The sequence below is a fragment of the Bos indicus x Bos taurus genome, chromosome 8 (assembly GCF_003369695.1).
Source record: "Bos indicus x Bos taurus breed Angus x Brahman F1 hybrid chromosome 8, Bos_hybrid_MaternalHap_v2.0, whole genome shotgun sequence".
In the NCBI taxonomy this organism is placed as follows: Eukaryota; Metazoa; Chordata; class Mammalia; order Artiodactyla; family Bovidae; genus Bos; species Bos indicus x Bos taurus.
Window position 1 is genome coordinate 105,523,851 of NC_040083.1, and position 27,793 is coordinate 105,551,643.

Sequence of the window (27,793 nt, forward strand, 5' to 3'; positions counted from 1 at the left end):
GTGCAGGGCTGGACAGGGGGTCTGGGGGCCGGCAGAACAAAAGTCCCCCCGATTCCCTGTCTCAAAGCGAGTGCCTGGAAGCCATTCCCACACCAACCCCATTGTGCGTGGGCCAACATGCACACACGCAGACACCACACGCACAGCCTGCGTGACTGTGTCGAGCCTCTTCCTGGAGTGTAGACACGGCTCCCTCCTGACAGCAGAGAAGAGGAGGAAGTGTGGCCGTGGCCGTCATCACCCTGCGCTGTGACTAGAGGAGGCTGGTGGTTAATTTTCACCCTGTCAGGGCCTCCAGGCAAGAGGCTGATGGCCTGAGAGAGGGGGCTGTGGGCTTCTTAGGTGCACTGTGAGCACCTTCCCTTCCCTTAACCCAATTATGCATTCCTCCTCCACTTTCCTCCTCCTCCTCTCTCTCTCTGTCTGTTTTACACACACTCAGACAGGCACACACACGCGAGCATCCTCCAGGAACAGGCCTTGCAGATCCAGCAGCCCAGGTCCAGACAGTGATCCCGAAGCACAGGGAGGAGAGTGGGGAGGGAACCAGTGGTTGTCGAGGTCCACCAGCCATGGAGCTGGGCCCCAACCCCCTTGCCATTCTTCAAGGGAAGAATTACTACTTACCTTGGAGAAACTGAGACGTGGAGTGGTTTCCCCAAGGTCACACAGCCCATAGTGGGAAATTTAGGATGGAAAGGTTCTCCTGGAAGACGATACTGGGAGTGTGTGAATGTGTGGTCTTGTTCAGGAACTGGGTGTAGCCGGGTTCCTGAAAAATGTCACTGTGAATCAGGTGGAAAGAGCCATGATGGATAGATCTTTGTGTTGGTGGTACCATGCACACTCCATGAGGTGCTTGAGGAGGAACTAAAAAGCCCCTTGATGAGGGTAAAAGAGGAGAGTGAAAAAGCTGGCTGAAAACTCAACATTCAAAAAGCTTAAGATCATAGCATCCGATCTCATTAATTCATGACAAATGGAAGGGATAAAGCGGAAGCAGTGACCGATTTTATTTCCTTGGGCTCCAACAGTCACTGCAGACAGTGACTTCAGCCATGAAGTAAAAGATGCATGCTCCTTGGAAGGAAAGCTATGACAAACCTAGACAGCAGATTACAAAGCAGAGAAATCACTTTGCTGACAAAGGTCCATCTAGTCAAAGCTATGGTTTTTCCGGTAGTTTTGTAGGTATGTGAGAGTTGGACCATCAGGAAGGCTGAGCACCAAAGAACTGATGCTTTCAAACTATGGTGCTGGAGAAGACTCTTGAGAGTCTCTTGGACAGCAAGGAGATCAAACCAGTCAATCCTGAAGGAAATCAACCCTGAATATTCATTGGAAGGATTGATGCTGAAGCTGAAGCTCCAATTCTTTGGCCACCTGATGCGAAGAGCCAACTCATTGGAAAAGACCGTGATGCTGGGAAAGATTGAGGGCAGGAGGAGAAGGGGGCGACGGAGGATGACATGGTTGGATGGTATCACCACCTCAATGGACATGAGTTTCAGCAAACTTCAGGAGTTTGTGAAGGACAGGGAAGCCTGGTGTGCTGCAGTCCATGGGGTCACAAAGAGTCAGACACAACTTAGCTTATGAACAGCAACAGCAGAAATCTCCCAGGCACTGCCCAAAGCTTGAGTTCAGGCTGGTCCCACTCTGTCTAGGCATCCCTGTTGCTGGTACCCTGGTGTTCACTGAGACACTCTATCCACTTGGAGAGTGATGAAATGACCACAGTCATGTCCGTTTCTTCTTTGTAAGTCAGTATTGTCCTAGTCTCTGTATTTCCCCTGATGCTGCAAAAATGATAAATGCAGGTGTTTATGTGGATCACAATAAACTGTGGAAAATTCTGAAAGAGATGGGAATACCAGACCACTTCACCTGCCTCTTGAGAAATCTGTATGCAGGTCAGGAAGCAACAGTTAGAACTGGACATGGAACAACAGACTGGTTCCAAATAGGAAAAGGAGTATGTCAAGGCTGTATATTGTCACCCTGCTTATTTAACTTATATGCAGAGTATATCATGAGAAATGCTGGGCTGGAAGAAGCACAAGCCGGAATCCAGATTGCCGGGAGAAATATCAATAACCTCAGATATGCAGATGACACCACCCTTATGGCAGAAAGTGAAGAGGAACTAAAAAGCCTCTTGATGAAGGTGAAAGAGGAGAGTGAAAAAGTTGGCTTAGAACTCAACATTCAGAAAACGAAGATCATGGCATCTGGTCCCATCACTTCATGGGAAATAGATGGGGAAACAGTGGAAACAGTGTCAGACTTTATTTTTCTGGGCTCCAAAATCACTGCAGATGGTGACTGCAGCCATGAAATTAAAAGATGCTTACTCCTTGGAAGGAAAGTTATGACTAACCTAGATAGCATATTAAAAAGCAGAGACATTACTTTGCCAACAAAGGTCCATCTAGTTAAGGCTATGGTTTTTCCAGTGGTCACGTATGGATGTGAGAGTTGGACTGCGAAGAAAGCTGAGTACCGAAGAATTGATGCTTTTGAACTGTGGTATTGGAGAAGACTCTTGAGAGTCCCTTGGACTGCAAGGAGATCCAACCAGTCCATTCTGAAGGAGATCAGCCCCGGGTGTTCTTTGGAAGGAATGATGCTAAAGCTGAAACTCCAGTACTTTGGCCACCTGATGTGAAGAGTTGACTCATTGGAAAAGACTCTGATGCTTGGAGGGATTGGGGGTAAGAGGAGAAGGGGACGACAGAGGATGAGATGGCTGGATGGCATCACTGACTCGATGGACGTGAGTGAACTCTGGGAGTTGGTGATGGACAGGGAGGCCTGGCGTGCTGCGATTCATGGGGTTGCAAAGAGTCGGACACGACTGAGCGACTGAACTGAACTGAACTGATTGGAGTTATGTTCCTTGCTCTGTGCTGGAGCCCATGGAAGAAACCAAAGAAGAAGGAGACCCAACCTTGACCTTGTAAATTTGCAAGACCATAATGTGAGGATGCTCTCGAGAGGCCTAGCCCTGCCAGAGTCAGCAGGCAGGCTGTCACTGTGGCTACTGCGGAGACAGCACCCTCTCTGTGTTAGATGAGTCTAGAAAATGATTAAAATTTTCATTTCCATTTTTGCGTGAACGCTGCACTTCTCAAAGTCCCCAGTCTTGCTTGTCCATCCCCCTCAAATAAGATGCCCAAATTTGGTTAGCACTAAGCTCCTCCGCCCGAACATCGAGTCTAATATCCAAATGTTATCAGAAGCATCACACCTCCCTGGCTGTGCGCATCGGGCTGAACATCCTATAACAAGAGACATTCTTGGGATGTTTTGGCTGTGCACCTTCCCAGCCCTGCTGGAATTCAAAAGGTCCCTGAGACAGAACAAAAATGGAACAAGTTGAAAGTACAGAGTTATCTCTCTTCTGGGAAACTCAGCACAGTTTGGTTTAAGTGTTTGCAAAGATCCCGTCTTGTTCTCATTTGGTTTCCAGGTCTCACATTTCTCCGGTGCTTTACACCACAGGCTGCCAAAGTGAGCTGCAGAGATTCCTTCATCCTGCACCCCCCCGCCCCCCACTGCATTTCTACCCAAGCCAGGTTCCTCCTGTCCAAACAGTCCCCTTCCTCCTCCCGCACAGGAGGTGGTGGAGATGCAAAGGCTATCGGAATGCACAGTGCTCTCCCAGGAATTATGGACCTGCAGTCAACCAACCAATTTACTTGGTTGATCCTTTGAGGGCAACATTTAAACTAAGCATTTCCAGGGCTGTAGTTTCAGAGCCACAGTAAAGACAACCTTGCTTAGAACGAGCGCTATCTGCAATGAGATGGAGTGCCTGTGATGCAGTAAGCTGCCATCACAAGGCACTCAGGCTGAGCTGGTGGTCACACAGGAAGCCCTGGGCATCTCGCCTTCCTTTGTGACTGATTCTAACTTTGCATCCACTGACCCATGATTAGACATATCGATCCTTTGCCACCTCACTGAGAATCGCTATTACCTGTTCCTTATCATATCCAGAACATGGTGTGCCTCTATTAAAATACAAATCACAATTTGTCTTGATGGATTTGTTGACTTATGCATTTGACTAAATGGACATATGAAGGGATCCTGCCCTGAGGAATGTAAGCAGGTAGAAAACACAGACATCCGTGGGGTCAAGTGGAAGTCGTGCAGAGGTGGCCCTGCCCTCATAGCTTTTCTTTTTATTTGGGAATTTTGAGCCCGTTATTCCTCCAGGAACCTCAGCTTTCTCTTCTGGAAAGAGAGTATGGTGGCATCTGTTTGGTGGGGATTAAGGGCGTGAATGCGGAGAAAAAGTTTAGCACTGTTTGTCGAGGTGGTTGTTTTGTTCATTTCCCATGTATCAGGTAGTGCGTGTTAATTCCGTCTTCGGTTCGTGTCAGGCCTCCTCTCTGCACCCTCATTCCAGTGAGCCATGCAGCACAGAAGCTCAGTCAGCGTTTGGTTTTGTGAATAAGCAGAGTTGCATTCACAAATGTTTCCTGCACACTCAGGGCTAGAGCAGGCACTTTGCAAAACTCCGGAGAAGCGCTGGTCCTTTCGTAGCCCTTACAGTGCTCACTATTCCATGGGAGGGGTGTGTCCAGCTAGAAATAGCAGCCAAGACCCAAGAGTCTGAGATTCAGAGGGAGTTTCCCTGAGGAAGAAACCGCACTGCTATCAGCTTACTCAGCCAGCAGGGATGGAAGCCAGCGTGTAGGGATGGAAAAGTCCTTTGCCCACTTTCAGAAGGTCCTGGACAAATTATAAAAATAATATTTTCCAAGTTCAGCTAGGCTCCGCATCAAATTCCTTGAATCCGACTTAAGCTACTGCAAAAGTAGGAATTGCTGCTCTCATCTAACAGATTGGGACAGTAAGGCTCTGAGAGCCGAGGGACTGACTAGTTTGGGGGGCACACCCTTCTAAGAGACCATGGCAGAACCAGGATTCCGGTTGCGGGGTTCGTCACAGGAGCCTGGGTGCAGGACAAGTCAGCTCATGCCCGCTTCCGTGGCTGACACAGGAGAACAGACGCGGAAGCCTGCCGTTTGCGTGTTTTCTTGCCTAGGGTGCATTCAAGGGTCTCGAGGAAAGTGGGAACCCCCCTCCCCAGGACCCCCAGTATGGCCCCACTGTTTCTGCCATGCCACCAACATCTCGACTTAGGGGCAGTCATTCTTTCAGGTTAAGTGTTGCCCTTTCCAGAAAGTCACTTAAAACACGTTTATGAAAATATGGGAGAAGCTCAGGAAATGTTTCAAATCGCTGAACCCTGAGTGTAGATTTTTGGCTCCGTGGCTAATTATTAATGGGTTGTGGGAAAGAACGTGAAGGAAAACACCAGCAGGACAGTTGTAGGTGGAAGGGGAGACCGCTCCATTCGCAGGTCTGTCACGAAAGCACGTGCTCTACCTGAGAAGCCTTGAGATGTCGGTAAGGGAATCGCAAGAGACGCGCGCTCCCTGCCGCCACCGAGTCGTAGGCCCAGAATGCAAGGACCATTCATCTGCGCCTCCTGAGTCCTTGTGTCCAGAGGAAGGGAGCAGAAATCCACTGGGCTCTCTGACATAAGGGCAAGAGATCTTTCCACTGGCACCCATGGTGCAGGGTAGGACGTGCTGGGACCAAGGAGCCAAGGGGAGGGTGAGTGAATATTTCCTCTGCGTGTGATCACCGAGCTGTAACTGGAAGGCTAATCTGGGGTAGTAGAAGGGTGTTGAAAGGAAGATCACGTCAGAGAGACAGAGAGACAGGGAGACAGGCGTCCAACAAAAGGTCAATAAGAAATTCAGGGGGAAGTAAAAAATGAGATCCAGGGGATGTCAAGAGAGATGGGCTCTGAAAGTGGTGTGGGAACTGCCTTCAGATGCTTGAAATTTAGACTTCACCATTTGTTTATGGGCTGCTCGAGGTCTCAGTTGTGGCGCCCAGGATCTTGGGTCGTTACTGGGACATATGGGGTCTTTAGTTGTGCACACAGACTCTCAGTGGCTGGAGGATCTAGCTCCCCGGTCAGGGATTGCACTCAGGCCCCCTGCCCTGGGCACGTAGAGTCTTAACCACTGGACAAGGGAAGTCCCTACACTTTATTCCAAGTGCAAAGAGGAGCTTCTCTGAGGTTCTGAGCTGGGCACCAACAGGTCAGATGCTTATTTGAGGATGAGGACTGACCTCTAGGAGCACCGCCTGAAAGAGGAGTTTGAAGCACCTTATGAAACTCAGAGGTTTTGCTTCTCGTCTCAGAATGAAGAGCTGCCTTCCGTGCGTGCGGGAGGTGGACGGTCCTGCCCGTGCCACACTTTCTTCTACTTCTTTCTCTTCTTGCACCAGCTACTGGTATTGCATTGAAACAGCCCCATGTCGACATTTTGCATGGATGAGCCATTCTCTGCTGATGCTTGTATTGGCAAAGGGCTGGGGTGGGGGGCGGCAACTGTGGGCTCAGTACCCAGTGCTGAGGTCCCTGCTGAGACGTGTCCCTTCATGTCTTCTCACTGGTGAAATGCGACAGCATCCGCTGGTGGTGGGAGAAGCGGGAGGCCAAGGGGATGCGCCAAAATGTCAGAGAGGATTCCAAGCAGTTTTCCCAAGTACCCAAGGGATCTGCTTTCTTCTGGTGGTTTCTGAGTAATTTTTCAAGAGCACATGTGTGAGTCATCTAAGGAGACAAAACAGCTAATCCTATGGCCTGTTACAGTCTGTCCCATTGTTGTGGGGCACCCAAAATCCCTCCAGAAGACTAAAAGCCAGTTCCTGCATCAGAAAGGACCCCCTTGCCCTGGTGGCTATAACATCCTGGACTTGACATGGAAACGTGGGTTGGTGGGGCGGGGGGCGGGCTTTAAATCTATCAAATTTTTCATGACTCCAGTGAGGGTCTCCACCAGACTCTCCTCCACCTCTCTTCTTTGCTCCCTTCTTAAGTCATTCACTGTTTCAAGCTTTATTCAAACCTATAAATGCTAGACACTACGACTGTGCCTTCCCAACTTTGAGTGATGAGAGTTTTATAGGAAAAAAATGAGGTTTAGGATCAGCTCAACCTGGCTTCTGATTCCAGGGTCACCCGTGACCAACTCTGTCCCTCCAAGCAAGCCGGTTCTCCTTGCCTGTACCCAATCTATAAACAGGAGTGACAGCCTTCCTATGGCAGGCGTTGATCAAGGACAAGACAGGTGATCCACGTATGTAGTTTCCCTTCTGCTAGCAGCTAAAACCTTTTTAAAGAAGTGCTTCTTTCTGTCCATGGAGTTTTAGCAACTGAGGGATCCAGTGAGGAAATATTGTGTTCTGTGTTGTTATTTTTAAAGAAACACTCTTTAGGACTACGGAAATCTAAGCAGAGAGAGACTTTGAGAGTCTCTTGGTCTTATTTCACTCAAGATTCAGCTGTGATGAAATAACTTCCCTAAACCCCTCAATCCCTATCTGTTAGAAAGCAATTCTGATATTTGGATTCAAAACCCACTATAGTCTTATTGTGAACCTACTATATCTCCATTCAGTCGTGTCCAACTCTTTGCGACCCCATGGACTGCAGCACACTAGGCTTCCCTGTCCGTCACCAACCCACGGAGCTTGCTCAAACTCATGTCCGTGGAGTCGGAGATGCCACCAACCATCTCATCCTCTGCCGTCCCCTTCGCCTCTGGCCTTCAATCTTTCACTATGTCTAGAACATCCTTTTCAGCAGGGAGTCGAGGCTGAGATGAAGAGTTCAACCACTATCCTCCCCTCAATCTTTCACTGTGTCTAGAACATCCTTTTCAGCAGGGAGTCGAGGCTGAGATGAAGAGTTCAACCACTGTCCTCAAGTCATCTGTGTTGTCCTTGGAGGACAGGGAACCCTGACACAGGTACTTCTAAGAAGGAAAGAAAAACTTGGGCAAACCGCTGTGGTATGCAGGCACGTGGAGTTATTGTTAGAGACACATGCTTTGACGGGGAAGGGAGTGCTGGCCTGTGCAGCAGACACGCACGGGTTACCAGGAAGGTGCTTCGTGGAGCAGAGAAGGCTCTCGCTTGCCAGTCGACTCCTGTCTTGCAGCCCAAGAACAAGCCAGGCTTTGTGGTTTGGGGCGGCTTCCACTGGCTCTCTGCGGAGAGCAGACGCGGCCGGGCCAGTTCACACCACAGCCCCTCCTGCGATCCCGAGGCCTTTGTCTTTCTTGCACCTCTCAGCCCACCCCTCTCCCATCTTGCTGTCTGTATTCTCCACATCGTCCCTCTCTCCTCCTCCCTTCAGGACCAGACCCCTTCCCTCCTTCCTTGCCGTCTACTCAGGCTCCCTCAAGACCCAACTCCATCCTTGCCTTTCATTTTCTCTTCTTTTTATTTTTTAAAATTATTGTTGTTCTTTTAAGTGGGGGCATCGGTGTTTAGCCAGCATGGTCTTTGCTGTATAATTTAGTTTCATGTCCTGTACCCAAGAAACATGTCAAATATGTAAACAGCGTTCGCTCTCCGAGACCATAATACGCTTAGGAAGCAGCAGCCAGTCGAGCTTGCTGAGCCCGTGGCTTCGGCGGTATTGGATTCTGTCCCCAAAACCACATGCTCGTTTCTCCAAGTCTGGAAGTAAACTTTCTCAAGCCAGGCCCAAAGGATGGGGGTCTGAGGAGGTTGGATGTCGGATGTGCACAGCATTTTCCTTCTGGGGTGTGTGTGTGTTCATTTGTTTGTTTTGCAATCCCCTTGCCTCCCACTCTCCACCCCAACATCCTTACTTTTAAAAATTAACCTAGACATCTATAGAAGCTGCATGCTCAGTCTCTCAGTTGTGTCTGACTCTTTGTGACCCCATGGACTATAGCCCGCCAGGCTCCTCTGTCCGTGAAATTTCTCAGGCAAGAATACTGAAGTGGATTAGTGGGTTGCCATTTCCTTCTCCAGGGGATCTTCCCAAAGCAGGGATCAAATGCATGTCTCTTGTGTCTCCTGCACTGGTAGGAGGGTTTTTTACCCCTGTGCCACCTGGGAAGCCCGTTATCTATAGAACCAGACCAAAAAGAGCTTTCTACCCTCTTCACCACCCCAAACACATATTTTTTAAAACTCACCTAATTCTTTGGCCAGATCCATGTGCCAGGATATATTTGTAACGTGTTCATTTTTCAGGGAGAAATGGACTGAGAGAGGCACATGACAGGTACCCATGCTGAGGGGCAAGCTTCTGTGCCAGGGTGGTCCGGCAGAGTCTGCCCCGGGGGGCTCCTGCCCGCCCCGAGACCTTTTCCAAACTGGACCCATACATCCAGCTGGTGGAAGGGGATGCTTGCCTGAAGCCTGCATTTGTCTCCATCTTGGGAAAGAGATGTAAGTTTAGGAGAGATCCAGCCTGCTGGCAGGATACTGCTCTCCGGAATGGTGGCTACTGCCAGGGAGATGCCCAGGTCTGCAACACAGCTGCCTGGGGCAAGGGGTCTGGGAAGAGAAAAGTAATGCAGAGCCATGCAGGAAGGAGAGAAACTGACACACACTGGGGAGCTGTGGTCAGTTTATGTGCCCGAGAAGGTAGAACTGGGTCAGTGTAGAGAGCCGGCCTCCAGACCCGTTCTCTGATAGGACTTTCGGTGACACTGGAGGTGTCTACTGCCCCTCCTGGCACTACTGCCCCTCGCCACCTATTGTACTGAACCCCGGAGATGCGGCTCAGGGCACTAGGGCACTGAACTTCCAGTGAATTTAAAATTAGACAGCCACAGGCAGACACTGAGCCCCCTGTCGGAGCTGTTCTAGTCTAGCACATCCTCATGCCTCCACCTATAGTGAGACTCAGGGCGACCATAATCTCTCTCTGCCTCAGTCTCCTCATCTGTAAAATAGGGAGATGAACTGGCAATTGCGAGTATTCTAGAAAACGGCACACAAAGAGCACAAGGAACATTGCCTGGCATGTAATAACTGCTGTCTACACGGATTCACTTTGGTTATGGCATTAAATCCTTATAATCTAGTAAGAACTATGTTCTCATTTCACAGATGGGGAGGCAGAAGAACCGTTCCTCCAAGTGGTGTAACAGGAGTGAGACCAGTGCTTTTAGGCTCCACAGCCCACATGCTTTCTAGTAGACACACTTCTCCCAAGAATTTTTTTTGTTTAGAGTAACCCTTCTTTTGTTCCCAAAGTGAAATATGACATACTTATCTTTTTGTGATACGTCATCTTAAATCATTAAGTCTGCACGTATCTTTATTGGAGGCTTTTCCTTTTGTAGTACCTTTTCCAGCGTTCACAATAAATATTTATTTAATAAATATTTATTAACAATAAATATTTATTCACAATAAATATTTATTCACAATAAATATTGGTCTCAGGGATCTCTCGCTTGTGAAAGATCTCTATTTATTTATATTTATGCGCCGTGTTCCCCACAGTGTATAAAGTCCCAGAGTCTTAGCAGGTAAGGCATTCCACAATCTGTTTCCCTCAGCTTTTCCTCACAGCCTGTTGTTTAACAGGTTTATTAGAGACAGGAACCTTCCAGACAGAATGGACCCATCTGCAATCCCCAGACAGACCTTGAAGTTTCCATTTCTTCTACATGGAAACACCATCCTTCATTCATCCACCTTTAAAAAAAAAAGCATTTATTTTTGACTGTGCTGGGTCTTCATTGCTCTGCACAGGCTTTCTCTAGGTGAGCAGGGGCTCCTCTTCCTTGTGGTGTTCAGGCTTCTCATCGCATTATCTTCTCTTGTTATGGAACATGGGCTCTAGAGAGGGCGGGTTTCAGCATTTGCAATGTGCAGGTACTTACCGTACCCCAGCCCTAGAGCGTGGGCTTCAGTAACTGTGGCTCGCAATTGTGATTCACAGCACAGCTGCTCCATGGCATGTTGGATCTTCCCAGCCCAGGGATGGAACCTGTGTCTCCCACATGGGCAGGTGATTCTTAACCACTGGACCACCAGGGAAGTCCTCTCATTTAAAGCTTAACTATCTTTCAAGGTCTGCTTCAGCCAGTTCCTCTTTCACGTGGCCTGTTTTGACCATCCCAGCCCATGTGGAGCCCTCACTCTCTGATACCACATAGCACTTCTGGAATCATCCGTGGCCCAGCATAAGTGACCTTCTATCAGTACTTTGCATCTGCCTTTGTCTATGACTTTCCACACCACCTGTCCCGTGAACTGCCAAGAATCTGGGCTCCGTCTTACACCTTGAGCTATGCCAGGTCTAGAACAGCGCTCGCTACCTGAAAAGCTGAGCTTCACAGTGTTACAGCACATCTACAGCCGCCAGCCCCTCTAAGAGATAATGACTAACTTTCACTGGTTGCAGAGGACTTGATAAGAAAAATGAGAGGCCAGATGCAAAGGAATGACTAAATAATAATAAATGACAGTAACTTTTATAAATTATATAAATAATAATAATAAATGACAGTAACAGTAATACCAAGGACACAGTAGTAATAACAATAGCTGGTGGTGATAGCAACATAGATGGTCTGGCTTTCTGCGTGATTACTCCATGTCAGGACCTCTACCCAGAGGTTCACTCCATTTTTAGCACGTTTATACCCGCCAGCCCCTTTGGGAAGTAGAGACTAACTTTCACTGGTTTACAAAGGACTAAGTTGGGACTTAACAAAGGTTAAGTATTAATAACTTACCCATGTTTCTACAACCAGCTAGGGGTGAGGCAGGGAAATCTAGAATTCATGCCCAGGACTGTCTTCTTCTAGAACCAGGAGGAAAGAAGTGGGAAGGGACCACAGAGCGGAATGTTAAGCGTGTTTCTGGGTTGCAGGGCTGTGTGTCAGCACTTGAATGAGCAAGGGATCTTTGAACCCTGGAACAACCCTCCAAAGTAGATCTGGTCATTTATTTTTCAGTGGAGGAACTTAGGCATCTTAGAGCATTCGGTCATGACGTCAATAAGTTCTGGCCCACATCTCTTGGATGTGTGTGACTTCCACTGCTCATGGAAAGTTCAGGCAAGCGGCAGGTGTAGGATTGTTGAGAAGGTCATATTGTGGATCCCAGATCATGCTGGGATGGTTCCCATGGACCGTGTCTCAGAACAGCTGCTTCAACACCCTGCTCTTTTGCAGATGTGTGCTGCCTCGTACAGGGCCCCCTGGGGGAGAGCACCACTGCAGATGGCCCCTGTCCCCCAGAGAGCTCTGCAGCTGGGGTGGTGGACACGGGCGTCAGCAGCGGCCATTGGACATTTGATGGGCAAAGCCCCCAATTTGCATATCACTGTCCCTCCTGCTGAAATCTGGAGAGGAAGGCCAGAGAGAGATGCCATCCTCGTCCTTCAGAATGTGAGCCCTTCTTTGAGCCAGAAGGTCAGCAGGCTGCTGACAAAAGCATATGCCAGCCCTGTCCTCGGGTCCTTGTGTGCATCAAAGCATGGCATCCTTCAGAGCCTCTTCCTTGGAGAAATTGAACTGGAGCAGCCCTGCCAAGAGTACCACTGCTCTTCCAAAGCAAAGCGGAGAGGCACGCACGCGGTGCTTTCTAGCACTTCCTCCCTGGGTGATCGGAGGGGACCAGAAGACCCTGAGGTTTGTGGCAAAGGGCAGAACCCAAGACAAGGCACTCTGTGTGGCCGCCTGGGCACCAAGTAGGGCTCCGTGTGGGCAGTGTGACTCGTCCGCCATCCTGGTCACAGCTTGGGGCACACACATCTTTATTAGGAAAGGAGGAGACGGCGAAGAAGGGGAAGGGAGAAAACAACACAAGACAACCTGGAAACTCCTAGTTTTATGAACTTGAGAAAGTCTTGTTCTTTTAACGCACAGCTGTTTTTAAGTGAAAAATCACTCCCTTGACCTTTCTCGAATAGGCCAGTGTGGTCAAGACTGCCATTAACCACTGCTCAGCTATGCTTAACCAAGGGTTTCAGTGACCGGGCACCGAGTTTGGACACGGTCACCATTTCCCTGATTAACCCGTGCACATCTCAGGGATGCCAGAGTAGGCAACGGAGCAGTCTGGAGGCTTCCTTGGACAGCCTGTGTGAGTCTGAGTGGCTCTGAGCTGTGTTGGAGATTTCCACCTTCAGTGCTTTGCTCCTCAGTTGGCCATGTCTCCCAATTCCACTCCCGAGCCTGTAGACAGGGCATTTTAGAGTAAAGCTCACTGGATCTGTGTTCTTTGTCTTTGGTTTCTGACACAGGCATTTGGGGGTACTGGATTTAGAGCAGACAGCATTGCTTGGCCCTGTTACTAGAATGGCAGTACCCTGGTATTCTGGTCTAGAACTGGAAGAGTTTCCATACTCAAAGTCCTGTTTTAAAACTGACGATGCCCCCAAACTCTGAAATACATGTCAGATTCATATTGTTTCAGGATTCATATTGGAGGCTGGTGATGCCTCCGAATTTTCACCTCACGCTGCCAGTATCTCTGGGGTTCTGGGTTTCGATCCAGATTTGAGTCCACATTCTAGTTGAAGATAACAACACCATCTTGGTCTCTTTCAGAGTCTAGGCTGCTTATATCCTGACCTAGAATTCATGAAATGTCATTCATTGCTTTCAGTACAATTGTTTTTTTTTTAAAGAGATTTGGAAACACATAAAGTTAGCAATGTGATTTTTTTAAAAAAATAGTAATGTCCTCAGAATTGTGTTTGCAGCAAAATTCTACATCTCAAACTTTATCCTTCATGCTTCTGCTATTGACATCATCTGGGAAACTGAGTTTGTCATGGCTCAGCTGTGGCCCAGTTTTTCTCCTTCTCTTGCTTTTTTTTTCTCCAGCCCTTGCTCTCCAGCCTCTCGATATTAAGATTCGTCATTTCAGGCCCGGCGCTTGGGCACGGATTGTCTGGGAACTTCTTTTTTCCAGGTTCTCTCAGCCTGCACAAACCTTGAGCAGAGAGCCTACCACGTTGTTGGATGGGCGCTTGCTGGCATCATCATTTACCCTCCCCCTGCTCCACTTGGGTCTGGGACCTCTTTCAGGGAAGGGATTTTATCTTTATGGCCTTTTTTGCCCTTCTCTGGGATACATATTCCTTAGACATCATGAGATAAAGAACCTAACTCGTAATAAGTGTCATGTCAGTGTATATTGAATGAATGCATGAGTGAATGAATTAGAAATATAAGAAGTACGTGAGCTTTGGCCAGAGCAAAATTTGAGTTTTCCAAAAGAAAACTGAGATCTCTGGAAGCACCCCCAAGCCCCCATCCCTCACCCCTAAAGAATTTTAAGAAGGTCCTGCAACCCACTCTTCTAACCCTGTCAGCATTTTAACTGCCCGAGGAGACACATGTACCGTGAAGTCACCCACGGACCATCTGGCTGGGGATCCCGTGTCCCTCCTCGGCTTCAGGAGATTACGTAAACTGGACAGCAGCCTCCAGATGTTAGCAGTTTCTGCTCATTTTTTTCCCCCTCCCTTTTCAACAACAATAATAATAATTAAAACAAACACGGGCCTCATCCCCTACCCACACCCCTGAAATTACAAACAGGTGGGTCCAGATGCCCTCCCCATCCCAAAGCATAGTGTCGGAGCTGAGTCCCGAGCCTTGGGGAGCCCTGTCTTGCCCCAAGCCAGCCAGCCAGGCCAGCTGCCCTGTGGCTCCGGCCCCAGGCCCCAGAGCAGGCCCACGGCCATGTCATGAGAAGGGCCTCTGCTGGACTTTCCCTCTTTCTGGCTCCCACCCCCGAAGCCTTGGCCTCCAACTTAAATGGATGTATTTTGGAGGACTAGGTGGCTTAAGAGATTAGTAATGAGATCCCAAGTCTTTCAGTGCCGGGTCAGGAGTTCAGAGGCGGGCCTGGGTGACTGGTGAATGGCGTAATTACGGAGCCGGGAGCCGGCCTGTGGAGGGCCCCCGTGAAATGAGCCCGGCCCGGCCTCTAAAGGGACGAGTTGTCAGCCGCACAAAAGCCGACCGCCACATCCGACACTAATCACTCTCCCTTGTTAGAGGATTTACTAGCTGGAGGAGCCCGAGCCCCCTGCCCAGCGCCTCCTCGAAATGGGTGGGTGGGTTCCGGTGCTGAGCGCGCCCGAGGCCCGGCTCTGCTGTCTGGGAGATGGGAGATGGTGCTGACCCCGAGGGTCGGCGTGGTGAGAACCCCCATGTCGTACAAAGTCAGTGGCTGACCTGTGTCCTTTTGTTAACTGGCACTCCCACTGCCGTGGTGATTATTTCTTCCTCTCCCTTGGCCTCAGTTTTCCCTCCTGAAAATGGGCAATAGGACTCCCTTTCACAGTGAGACGAGGATGGAGCTGATGGCGGTGAAAGCCGGTGAGTGCTCACCGTCGCTGCTGTCATCGTCGCCTTCCTGCAAATCACCGTTTACCCTAGGTGGGTCTCGGCTTCCTCACCTGTATCAAAGGAGGCAGACTTGTAGTATCACCGGTGGGAATCAGACCCGGACTTCACAGTCCTGATGGGTGTGGCTTAAGGATGCCGTTGGTCGCCTTTGAAACTCAGGCTCCCTACCTGGAGAGCAGGTGAGGGTGGCAATTCCTGCCTTCCGCAGGAAGGAGAGGATCTGTGCTTGGGACATGGTTGCTGGTTTAGGTGTTGGCAAAGAAAGTGTGTTTTGTCTCTGCCATTGATCATGGACACCTTCTGAGGCCCCTTGCATAAACACGTTTCCTTTAGAAGAAAGTTCCCTGAGTGTCTGTCTGTAAAATTAGGCCATTGAGTGAGTGGTTCCCAAGAATCAATTCTGTGGCTCTGAACCATGTCTTTTATAAGAAAGTTGGTTTCCTCGCCTGTAAAAGCGTCAGGATGCTGTGTGACAGTGGTGTTTTAAGTGACGTCTTGGCACGTTTCCCCTTGAGAGCCTAGGCGTTTTTTCCAGGACCATTTGATCAGGCCAAGGGGCTTGTGCCCCAAACCATAGCATTCCAGACACATGTGGGAGGTGTGGGCCAGCAGGATATTAGACCCCTAAGGAGTGTGAAATGCCTAATGTGTTAGGGACAGACTCTGGGGGGCAACAAGGAACTAGCCACCCTGGAGCTGACCCCAAGGCCGGAGGGCATCTGACGCCAGGTTACCTCATCTGCGAGGGTCTCCCGGGTGGAGAGGCCCTGAGGTCTGCCGAGCGAAGGAGGTGACTACACCCCAGGCACCGCCCTATACGCAGGAGACGCTTCTTTGCTCGATTGTCCACAACAAATACTAAACCCTGAAATTGAAAGACAGGCCATCCAGCCTTCCCCCTCCTCTTTCTGTCTTTTTAAGGCAGGTTTCAAAGGGGACGCTGTTCTGAGGGCCGGGGCTGGGGAGTGAGCACCGTTTCTAATGATCAGGACAGAAAGCCTGGCTGTCCCCCCGCCTTTCTGTCTGTCTGTCTCTGTCTCTCCTGTCTGTCTCTCACTAGTCGTAGTAGTGGTTTAGTTGCTCAGTCGTGTTCGACTTTTTGTGACCGCATGGACTCTTTCATTAGTGTGTAAAATGGAGATTGGAGGAGGAAATGGAAAATGTGTTAATAGAAATTGGACGAGGGGATTGAAAGTGTGTGTGTGTATCGTGTAATGTTAACCCCAGTTATGGATACCTTTTAAGATATTTCGTGCGTTATACTCAGAGGGTCAGTTTGGAGGAAGGAGCACAGGAAGGCGATCAGGATGGGCGGAGCAGTGAGTGGGGAACAGGACCCAGGCGGGAGAGGACCACAGTATTCCACAGCCAGTGAAGGAGGCCCTGAGCCAGAGTCGTAACATTTGGTGTCCACGTCGCCTTCATGGAGACCAGGCATGCGGAGCTCGTGTTAGACGCCCGATACATATTAAGGATCAGTAACATCCCTGTGACCGGTGTCAGTTCATTCTTTATTCAGCTAGCTTAGTGCTTACTTTAGGCTTTCCCCTGGTAGCTCAATTGATTAAGAATCTGCCTGCAATGCAGGAGACCCGGGTTTAATCCCTGAGTCGGGACGATCCCCTGGAGAAGGGCATGGCCACCCACTCCAGGATCCTTGCCTGGAAAATCCCACAGACAGAGGAGCCTGGCAAGCTACAGTCCACGGGGTCGCAAGAGTCAGATACATCTCAGCGACTAAACCGCTTGCGCTTAGTATTAAAGAGGTAGCAAGTAAGGCCTCATGCTTGCCCTCAGTGAGCAAACAGCCAAGTTCAGGGGCTGCAGATAGGCCCACTTCCTGGGCCAGTCCTGGGCCAGAGTGAGTCTGTGGTCAGGGAGGCAGCAGGCCCAGGCTAAGGAGGTCTGTCCTGGGCAGGATGTGGGGGGACGGCCACCCTGACCCTGCACGCAGGCCTTGAGCGTGCCGCTGGGCTCAGGGGCCATTGCGCTTCCTTGAGGTGACAGTCTCAGATTCTCAAAGGGTGGTTTCAGGGAGGGAGTGAAGAAATGGAATCAGCCAGGCTCTGCAGTGCATTCTGCTAACAAGAGAGGTGGCTGTGAGTACCAGTTCTTTGCCATCGGTTTGTTCATGGCAGTCAGCGCCGGCTGAGCCTGGGTGGTAGCCGGATGTGGCTGTCCCACGTACTGGTGCTCCTGAACGGATGCTGGGTCTCTGGTGTCTTCCCGCATCCAGCGCTGGTCGAGGCCCCCAGAGACCCAGGCTTCTAGGTCAGACGTTGTCAGCCCTGAACCGCACGTGCAGCCTTGGAAAAGCCGCATCATCTCAACAAAGGCCACAGTCAAGGAGCCCTGCCCAGTGACCTCCACTGGACACCAATGAAAGGGAGAGATCGATCAGGCGTGGGCAGTGGCCTCGAAGCTCGTGCGTGGGGACAGATGGGTGAGAAACCACAGCACGGCATGTTACACAAAGGCTGTGACGAAGCGTCCTCAGCACGTCCAGCCACAGGGTGGGGAGAGGGCGGACGTTGAGTCAGACCACTCGGCTTTGACCTCTACGTCCCAGGGGAGCGGCCAGTGCCTTCCAAACCTCAGAGCCCTTATCTCTCCAGGAGGGACACACACACACAAAATGGTCATTCCTCAGGGTTATTGTAAGGGTCAGAGGAGGTGATACACGGGGCAGCGTCAGTCCTGGGGGGCCATCCTTAAGAGCTGGTCCCCTGTCCCTCCCCAACAGGAGCTCTCAGGAGGGAGCAGCATGTTCTCGAAGGAACAGTCAAGCCAGCTTTATAGAGGCAGCTTTATTTCACATTGACGACTCTGTCCGATCTCCCAAGGCCCCTTACAGCCTTCAGTCTTCAGAGCAAGGACCCCTGCCCACCTCTGCAGCCTTGCAGTTCTTGGGGAAATGGCTTGGCTTGGGGCCTGTAAACCTGAGGTTAACATGTGGCCCGAATAGGAATATTCTGAACCACTGCCTGGGGAGTGTGTGTGTGTGCGTGTGCACACAAGTGCTTGTCGTGCATACACTTCTGCGCTTACATGCATTGTTATTGTCAGCATGCTCCCCTCCCTCTCCCTATTCCTTTTCCTCTCTTTTTCCATGAGACCCTTTCCCAGGTCCCTCTGGATAGAAAGAGGAAATTGGAGAAGATGGGCTCAAGGTTTGACGAGCACTTCCTCCATCCTGTGATTGACAAAAGAGCATGTAAATCTGTAAAAGTGAAATTCAGGAGAAACCTCCTGGCATCTCCCTTGTGTGGGAAAATGCCAGAACGCCCACTCCCCCTGTTCTCTCTCCATCCCCGCCTTTGTGTACATCGTGTGTGGGTGGAAGATAAACTGGATTTAAAAAACCCTTTGAAAGCAAGACATCGTTAACTCCTCTAATTGAAAGCAGTCTTCTGCAAGGGAGGAGGTTTGGAGGCGGGTGCTGGGTGTCGTGGCTGGCGGCGCCTGGTGTGGATGAAAGTCCCCAAGTCCTAGGGCCACAGAGGCCTCTGCTTCTGTCAGCTGAGAGCCAGCCCGGAGGACCGTGCAGCACTGTTCTGGTCCCCACTGGGCTCTGTCCCCAACCTGTCTGTCAGGCATGATGGCTGGAATCAGATCTCTGAGGACTTTCCCAACTCAAACATCCGATGATCTCAAAGCTCTGGGAGAAGAACTTCCAGCTCTTTTGCAGCACACACAAAAAGGAAAGAAAAATAAAACAGAAAACACGTTGCTGGAATGACTGCAGTAAAATTTTAGGTTACTTCTCCAGTTGCCTTAGACAGAAATGCTGGCTGTGATAGGAGTTAGCTTTTGGCCTCAGGGTATCAGAGACATGGGATCCCTGAGCCAACTCAGACCTACAGGAGCATCATATTTCACTGCAGAATCGATACCTTTGCTGGAAGGAACTGGACATCAAAAGGTGGCAGAATGTCCGAACAGAAGAGCCCTTTGTGGTTCCATCTTACTCCATCTGCAAGCGGGAACGATGAATGTCAGAGAAAGTCAGCAACTGAGTCGGCTCTAGGACGCAGGTCCTGGAGTCTGGCAGCCCGAGGCTCTTTGAACCACACAGCCCCATCCCAGAACAGGCCTGGAAGGGCCTGCTTTTGTCTGCTGAACCATTCAGCAGACTAGGAGAAACAACCAGAAAAAACCCCAAGTCCAGTCTCTATAACAGCCCTGAGGCCATATGTAGACAAGCTCTCTTCAAACTATATCTACAGTTAGGAGTGGGGGCTGAGTTTGGGCCTGGATTTGAGTTTTGGTTCAACTAACTAGTTGTGTGACCTTCAGTGAACTTTGTTGTTGTTCAGTCGCTAAATCGTGTCCGACTCTTTGCGACCCCACAGACTGCAGCACACCAGGCTTCCCTGTCCCTCACTAGCCCGGAGTTTGCCCAAGTTCATGTCAGTGAATTCAGTTCAGTTCAGTTCAGTCACTCAGTTGTGTCTGACTCTTTGCAACCCCATGAATCGCAGCACGCCAGGCCTCCCTGTCCATCACCAACTCCCGGAGTTCACTCAGACTCACGTCCATCGAGTCAGTGATGCCATCCAGCCATCTCATCCTCTGTCGTCCCCTTCTCCTCCTGCCCCCAATCCCTCCCAGCATCAGAGTCTTTTCCAATGAGTCAACTCTTCACGTGAGGTGGCCAAAGTACTGGAGTTTCAGCTTTAGCATCATTCCCTCCAAAGAACACCCAGGGCTGATCTCCTTCAGAATGGACTGGTTGGATCTCCTTGCAGTCCAAGGGACTCTCAAGAGTCTTCTCCAACACCACAGTTCAAAAGCATCAATTCTTTGGTGCTCAGCCTTCTTCACAGTCCAACTCTCACATCCATACATGACCACTGGAAAAACCATAGCCTTGACTAGACGGACCTTTGTTGGCAAAGTAATGTCTCTGCTTTTGAATATGCTATCTAGGTTGGTCATAACTTTTCTTCCAAGGAGTAAGCATCTTTTAGTTTCATGGCTGCAGTCACCATCTGTAGTGATTTTGGAGCCCCAAAAAATAAAGTCTGACACTGTTTCCACTCTTTCCCAATCTATTTCCCATGAAGTGATGGGACCAGATGCCATGATCTTTGTTTTCTGAATGTTGAGCTTTAAGCCAACTTTTTCACTCTCCTCTTTCATTTTCAAGAGGCTTTTTAGTTCCTCTTCACTTTCTGCCATAAGGGTGGTGTCATCTGCATATGTGAGGTTATTGATGTTTCTCCCGGCAATCTTGATTCCAGCTTGTGCTTCTTCCAGCCCAGTGTTTCTCATGATGTACCCTGCATATAAGTTAAATAAGCAGGGTGACAATATACAGCCTTCAATTTCCTTATAGATTAAATGGGTATAATAATAGCACCTATCTTACCTAGCCATCATTGAAGACTGCATGCTTTCATACGTACAGAGTCCTGAAAGCAGTGCCAGCAGACAACAGGCACTCCACATACCCTGCTGGCATTATTGGTGTTCATGGGGCACCTCTTGTGTCCTGTCTGCTGGGCAATTTGCTGGGATTTATTTGAGAGTAAATGAAACATGGTTCTCACCTTGGAAGCCTTCAGAGTTTAAAGGGATAAGACTGAGCTCTAAACAACTATAATCCAACCTGACAAGCGCTGTAACGGAGGCATATATAAAGAACTATATGGACACATAAGAGGGAGCAATTAATTCTGCCTGGGGGGTGAGCAAAGGCTTTCAGAGGAGGGGTGATATTTGAGACTGGCTTTGAAGCATGTGTCGTGTTTCACGAAATGGGCCATCATCAAGTGCCATGAGGGAAGTGGGGGTGGGGAGGGGGAAAGAAACTGGGCACAAGCCTCACGATGGTGGAGTCTGCGGCATGCGGGAGGAAGGGCAGTCCAGTGGGAAGGGGGCACCCGTGTGCACCTGCGCGGGTGGAGCACAGCTGGCTGTGCACCTGGGGATGTGACCGAAACAGCTCCTCAAGGCCCTTGTAAGCTGCGTCTAGGGAAGTTTCCATCCTGTGGTCCAGGGGCAGCCACGGATGGGGTGAGAACTAGCAGGGCGATACGATGCATTCTTCATTGTGAAAGCGAATTATGGGAACCTCTGGAGCAGGGATGGAGCAGTGGTAATGAATGTGCCTACCAGTGTAGGAGGCACAGGTTTGATCCCTGGGTTGGGATGATCCCCTGGAGTAGAAAATGACAACCCACTCCAGTTTTCTTGCCTAGAGAATCCCATGGACAGAGGAGTCTGGCAGGCTACAGTCCATAGGGTTGCAAAGAGTAGGACAAGACAGAGTGCGCATGCATGCACACACACACACACACACACACACACACACAGGAGCAGGGAGAGGGTGTGGAGTGACTGGAGATGAGGAGAGTGGTCCTCAGGATCTACTTCTCCATCAGAGGAAGCAGAGGTTTTAATCAAAACAGCAATTGAGCTGCCATGTGGTTGAGTCCACAGAACGTGGACTCAGAGTCCAGCATCCTGCTGTTACACACAATTGGATATGTGAGCTTGAAAGAGTCATTGAAAGCTTCCGTGCCTCCTTTCCTCATCAGAAAAATGGGATAATTCCAGCCTACCTGAATAAATGAGAGGATTAAATGATACTGTGCCCATAAGACCTTGGGAGATAGTATTTCTGTGGGTGTTCTTAAGCTGCTGGGGCACCACTGCACTTCACAGATGGAGAGACAGGATGGAAGAGATGTCCAACTGATAAGTGGCAGATAGAACTGGCCCACGTCCCCTGTGTCTCTTGATTTCTATTTTTAAAATGAGCACAGATATCTCTGAAGATGACAGAGAGTCTGAGGCAGTGTGCTAAAGATGAGACTTTCCCCTTCAAGGTCAAGGGGAAAGGGGTTTGTTCACACCCTTGGTTCCTGCACTAAGATGAGGTTGAAAGGCAGTGACTTGCCCAGCTTCCATCAAAGACATAGAGCTGGGCTTCCTGCAGAAGCGAGTGACATGGACACCGAGATTGCTGCTATGAATCCTTGGGTAAGGGGAGAAATCTCACTAGGTATGGTTCTGCATAAGGGAGGGAGGCTTGAGAGGGTGTAGAACACAGGAGAGAACAGGCATCGGTTCTGGGGCCAGAAAGTCATTGTTTTCATATCAGGTTTGCCACTTACTTGCTGTGATGTATTGTGCAAGATACTTGCTCTCCCTCAACCACTGAAAAAGAAATGCTCCCAGTTGATAACCTACTTAAGTCCCGCTAACTCTTAAGCTCTAAAATGTGGAAGCTTATGAGTGTTGCTGCTTAGAGGTAAGAGTAGAAGAAAGTACAGCTAGACACCTTCCCCTGGCTGTTGGGAAGAATCTCCCCAAAGGTAAGCTGGGCTGTTTATGAATGGAAGAGAGCCCCTCATCTGCGAAGTAATCAAGAAGATGCTGGGTAATTCCTTCTCTTACCCTGAAAAGACTTCAGTGAAGATGCTTGCCATATCTGTTCTTTGCATGGCATCATTACATGAATTTCTCTTACCCCCCTTCACTGGATCATATATTTCTTACTGTATTCAGTCATTTATTAATTTATTGATTCATTCATCCAATCACTTATTTGTTCAGTCACTTAACCATTTGTTAATTATTCATTCATTCAGTGAATATCAATGTCAGTCATTCAAAATAATATTATCTGTTTTATTTCAGTAGATTGTGATGAGAACACTTAAAAACAAATCTGCCCTCCTAAGTTTTTATGGGCACAACACAATAATAGTGACTATGTTGCTGTTGTTTAGTCTCTAATTGTGTCTGACTCTTTGTGACCCCGTGGACTGTAGCCCGCTGGGCTCCTCTGTCCATGGGATTTCCCAGGCAAGAATACTGGAGTGGGTTGCCATTTCCTTCTCCAGGGAATCTTCCTGACTCAGGGATCAGACCCACATCTCCTGCAAGTCTCCTGCATTGCGGGTGAATTCCTTACCACTGAGCTACCTAGGAAGCCCCATTATTGATTATAAGTATAGTGTTATATAGCAGATCTGTTAAAATTTTAATCAACTTGCTTAACTGAGACTCCATTGTTGATTTATACGTTGATTTATAAACGTATAGCAACTCCTTTGTCCCTTTCCCTGCTGCCCCTGGCAGCTCCCATTCCACTCTTCAGTTCTGTGGGTTTAGCTATGTTAGGTAGCTCATATAAGTGGAACCATGCAGTATTTGTCTCGTAGTGACTGCCTAGGTGCACTTAGAGTAGCCTTGAGAGTCCTCTGTGTAGTCAAATGTAGCTTATTTCCTTCTTTTTTCAGGTTTAATACTGTTCTGTTGTGTGTACCCACCGCATTTAGTTTATCCGTTTATCTGTTGATGACGTTTAGGTTGTTCTCACATCTTGGCTGTTGCAGATAATGCTGCCATGAGCATGGGAGTAAAAATGCAGCACAATTACTGTCAGCTAGAGGAGACGCTCTCCTCTCCTCTCTAGAAGAGCCTAGAGACCACGATGCCTCTAGAGCCTCTGGGGTGCATCCCACAAACCAGTGAGTGATGTAAAGGAAGGGAGGAGAGTTCGTTCATACCAGTAGGACAGAGAGAATCAAAGGTTGCTGTGTTCACCTCCCTGCCATCACTGGGCTTTGGTCATCTCTTGACCAAGGGGTCAAGCTCGAATCCTTGGCATCATTTGAAGGATTTGTGTCTAGAGACCAGGAGGGAGAGCAGAATGACTCTGCCTGGGATTGAAGAGAGGTGGAGATTGGGAAGGGAGAGGGGGTGAGAGAGGTTGGGAAGGTTGCTGAAGACACTGGTTGGAGAGAGAGGATGAGTAAAGAGCAGCCTGGGGCGACGATGGGAGAGCATGAGCCCACACGGGGTGAGCACTGTCACCCCCTACTCACTCCCCCACGACATGCCCAGTAAAGTCTACACTGCTCAGTAAGACTTTGTGGAATTGGATTTGCCTTTTTAGAAGGTACAAAACATTGGTGGATGAAAGCAGAGCACCTGCATAGAATCAGCTATAACTTGGGGATCACACTTAGATATGTGCCCCTCCTTTTGCCCAAGGGCAAGGCTCTTCTCCTCTCAGAGAGAGCCCCGTGTGCCAGCCCCCTTCCATCCATGGCTGCTGAATGAGCCCCCCGCCATTTCCTCTGTAACCTTCCCCCACCTCCCCAGGAACATAGATGATTTTAACATCGGCTGGGGCTTCGGGCAAAGGTTCAGCTACATCTGTTTGTTCCTCTCTGATCTGCTTTGACTGTCCATGGTCAGGATCACAGCCAGCCCGAAACAAACACAGCACTAAATAGGAAACCAGGAGAATAAAATAACAGCGCTACATCCCTCTAAGCCCTGTCTGGTGCTGATAGAGTTGATGAGATAAGAGGAAATTGTGTTTAAGCAGTAAGAGGGCTCTGTTCATGTCAGAGACTTCTCTGACCCTGCTTGCTGTAGATTCAGAGATAAGCCCCGGGCTCAGCACTCCAGAGATGCGCTCCACCACGCTCTGCTGGGGGACAGGCAGCTAAGAACACAAGGGGAAAGAATTCCAAAAGGATACATGTCGAATCGCTGGCCTGGATTTCAAATGCCATAGATAGTTTATGCGATGTCTCGCACTGTTGTAAAATGTAACCCAATCCCCTGGCGGATCTGCCTGAGCTCAGTCTCCGTTGTTTTTGAGAAAAATAAATAAACTTGAAAAAGTCTGCCAGCCCATTAAATTGGCTATGTTTTACCCACAGCCTCCTCGGTATTAGGCTTCTAGGGATTTAAATAGCTGAACTCATCACCTAATTTCTGGCCAATGAGATGGTTGATTCTTGGCACCTTTACTCTCCTTAGGAAGTTACCTGTGACATTCAGGAAAATAATACTGTATTCCCAGGACCCACTGACACCTTGGGGAAGGGTGAGGGGAACTTTGGCAGTAAACAAGTTTCAGTACTTTTCTGTGTTTTAAAGCAATGAAGCTCTCAAACGAAACAATACATGGCATCTTGATATATAAAACAGATGGGTGAAGATGCTTTGGTTGAAACAGTGGAGCAGGAGCTAAACACATCTTCCCCCATCCTGATGCCCAGACTGACACCTCCAAGCAACCCTAGGAACCCACGGGTGACACCTTGAAAGGCCATGACCTAATCCAACATTCAGATGTGAAAGATAGCCTGAGGTCCAAAGATGGGAGACAGCTGGTCCGCAATTACACCCCGAATGTTGAGGGAGTTGGAACCAGGACCAGGTATCTTAACCCAGCTCCCCGTTGCAGGAACTCCCCGGGTGACGGTGTGATTCTCCAAAGTTGGTTAAGACACTTTTCTTCTTCTATTTGATATTTCAAGGATGAACTGAAGATGTTAACTTTAAGGAAACTGGGTGAAGTGTATATGAAACTCTTGGTATTTCTTCCTTTGCAAGTTTCCTGTAAATATAAAATTATTCCAAAACAAAACATTTATTTTAAAAGAAAGCGTTGCAGCTTGCAATTGTGGATTACAGTGCGACCACGTGTTTCAGCTTGACTTTGATCAGTGAATTTGATGTGCAACTTTCCATGCTATTTTTAATTCTTCTACACTCATCTGTATGACTCCCGGGGTATAGTCTAACTTCATTTGATTTTAATAAATAGAACCCTAATGTACTTACCCACGTATACCTCTTTCTTTATTCATTCCATGTTATGCTTTTGCAATCCCTCTATGTTGTCATCTATGAACTCACAAATAGGGCTTCCATTTTTCTTGGCCAGGGTCCATATTGAATCAGGTGTCAAATATTCTCAGGATCATCCCCACATTTGAATCTCTTTCAGTCCTCTTCCTAATATTCTTTTGCTTATGGAATCCTAACATGTGAATGTATCATCTTTACTCACCCCTTCTTCAACAGGGGAGCATATAAACTATCCCTGATTTTTTTTTAATTTATTTGTTTTTAATTGAAGGGTAATTGCTTTACAGGATTGTGTTGATTTCTACCAAACATCAACATGAATCAGCTATAGGTTTACCCGTGTCCCCTCCCACTGGAACATCCCTCCCACCTCCCTCCCCATCCCACACCTCTAGGTTGTTACAGAGCCCTGGTGTGAATCCCCTGAGTCATACAGCAAATGCCTTTTGGCTGTCTGTTTTACGTATGGCAATGTATGTTTCCATGTTATTCTCTCCATGCATCCCACCCTCTCCTTCCTGACTCCATAGCCGTGTCCATAAGTCTGTTCTCTGTCTCCATTGATTCTCTGCATATAGGTTCATCAGCACCATCTTTCTAGATTCCATATACAGGCGTTAACATACAATATTTGTTTTTCTTTTTCTGACTTACTTCACTCTTTATAATTAGCTCTAGGTTCATCTACCTCATTAGGACTGACTCAAATGCATCCCTCTTTTATGGCTGAGTAATATTCCACGGTATGTCTGTACCACAGCTTCTTTATCCATTCATCTGTCAATGGACATCTAGGTCACTTCCATGTCCTCTATTGTAAATAGAGCTGCAGCGAACATCGGGGTACACGTGTCTTTCAGTTTTGGTTTCCTCAGGGTATATGCCTAGTGGTGGGATTGCTGGGTCATATGATGGTTTTATTCCTAGTTTTTTAAGGACTCTCCATGCTGTTCTCCATAGCAGCTGTATCAATTTACATTCCCACCAACGGTGCAGAAGGGCTCCCTTTTCTCCACACCTTTTCTTAGCATTTATGGTTTGTAGGTGTTTTGATGATGGTATATCCCTGATCTTTCGCTACTTTAGATATTGCTGGAATGGATAGTCTTGATCCTTGTATATATATATTTTTTTTCCTTTCCTTTTTTTTTTTGTTTTACATGTGTATGTTTGTTTGTGTAATTGACATTAGATCCTCTCACTTTTTTTCTCATAGCTTATAAGACCTTAGAGGTCTCTCAGTTAACTTTACTTTTTAGGCGAGTCATCTGAGACCCACAGATCTGGAATGACAGGCCCAAATTCCCAGAGAATATTGAGAAAGGAGTCACCATAGAGATGCAAGGAAAAACACTAATTTGGGATGACCTTTTGCCAAGAGTCTGATGTAGCTCGAGAGTATCGTGGCTGCTCCTCTCCGTTTCCATCACAGTTCTTTTCTAGTCTACAGCTGACAGATTGCCTGCACACGTTGTCACCCCAAGCTCCTCCCACTGCTCCCTTGTCTGATGTCTTGTCCCAGAGTGTTTGACCAATTGCAGTTACTCAATAAATAGTATTGGAATGAATGATTAAACCAGTGGGATGAAATGACATCAGGACAGGAAATTCCTCAGTTTGAAGAATTCTCCTCATCTCTACATGCTTCGTGTTTCTTGGAATGTCATTTGGTATATCTGTCATTGAGACTGAGGGGCTGTGTGTGTGTGTAGATATGACACACATACCCAAACGGTGGGGCCGATATTCTTTGGGGAGAACAGATGCTGACGCTGTTCCGGTCTGTGTCATTAATCTGGCTCTGAGCACAATTTACAGATTTGTCCTGAAGGGATGCTTGGTATTCAGCGTCCGTGACAGATTCAGGGCCTCAGGCCTGCCTTTCTGCCTCTTTCCCCAAGTTCTGATTATACCAGGCA

The 27,793-nt window shown here is 48.6% G+C and overlaps 1 protein-coding gene across 1 annotated transcript in view; it reads left to right on the forward strand.

Moving 5' to 3' along the window:
• Nucleotides 1-27,793, forward strand: part of PAPPA (pappalysin 1) — a 266,420-nt gene that overhangs the window by 157,438 nt on the left and 81,189 nt on the right. The gene's annotated exons all lie outside the window — the stretch shown is intronic.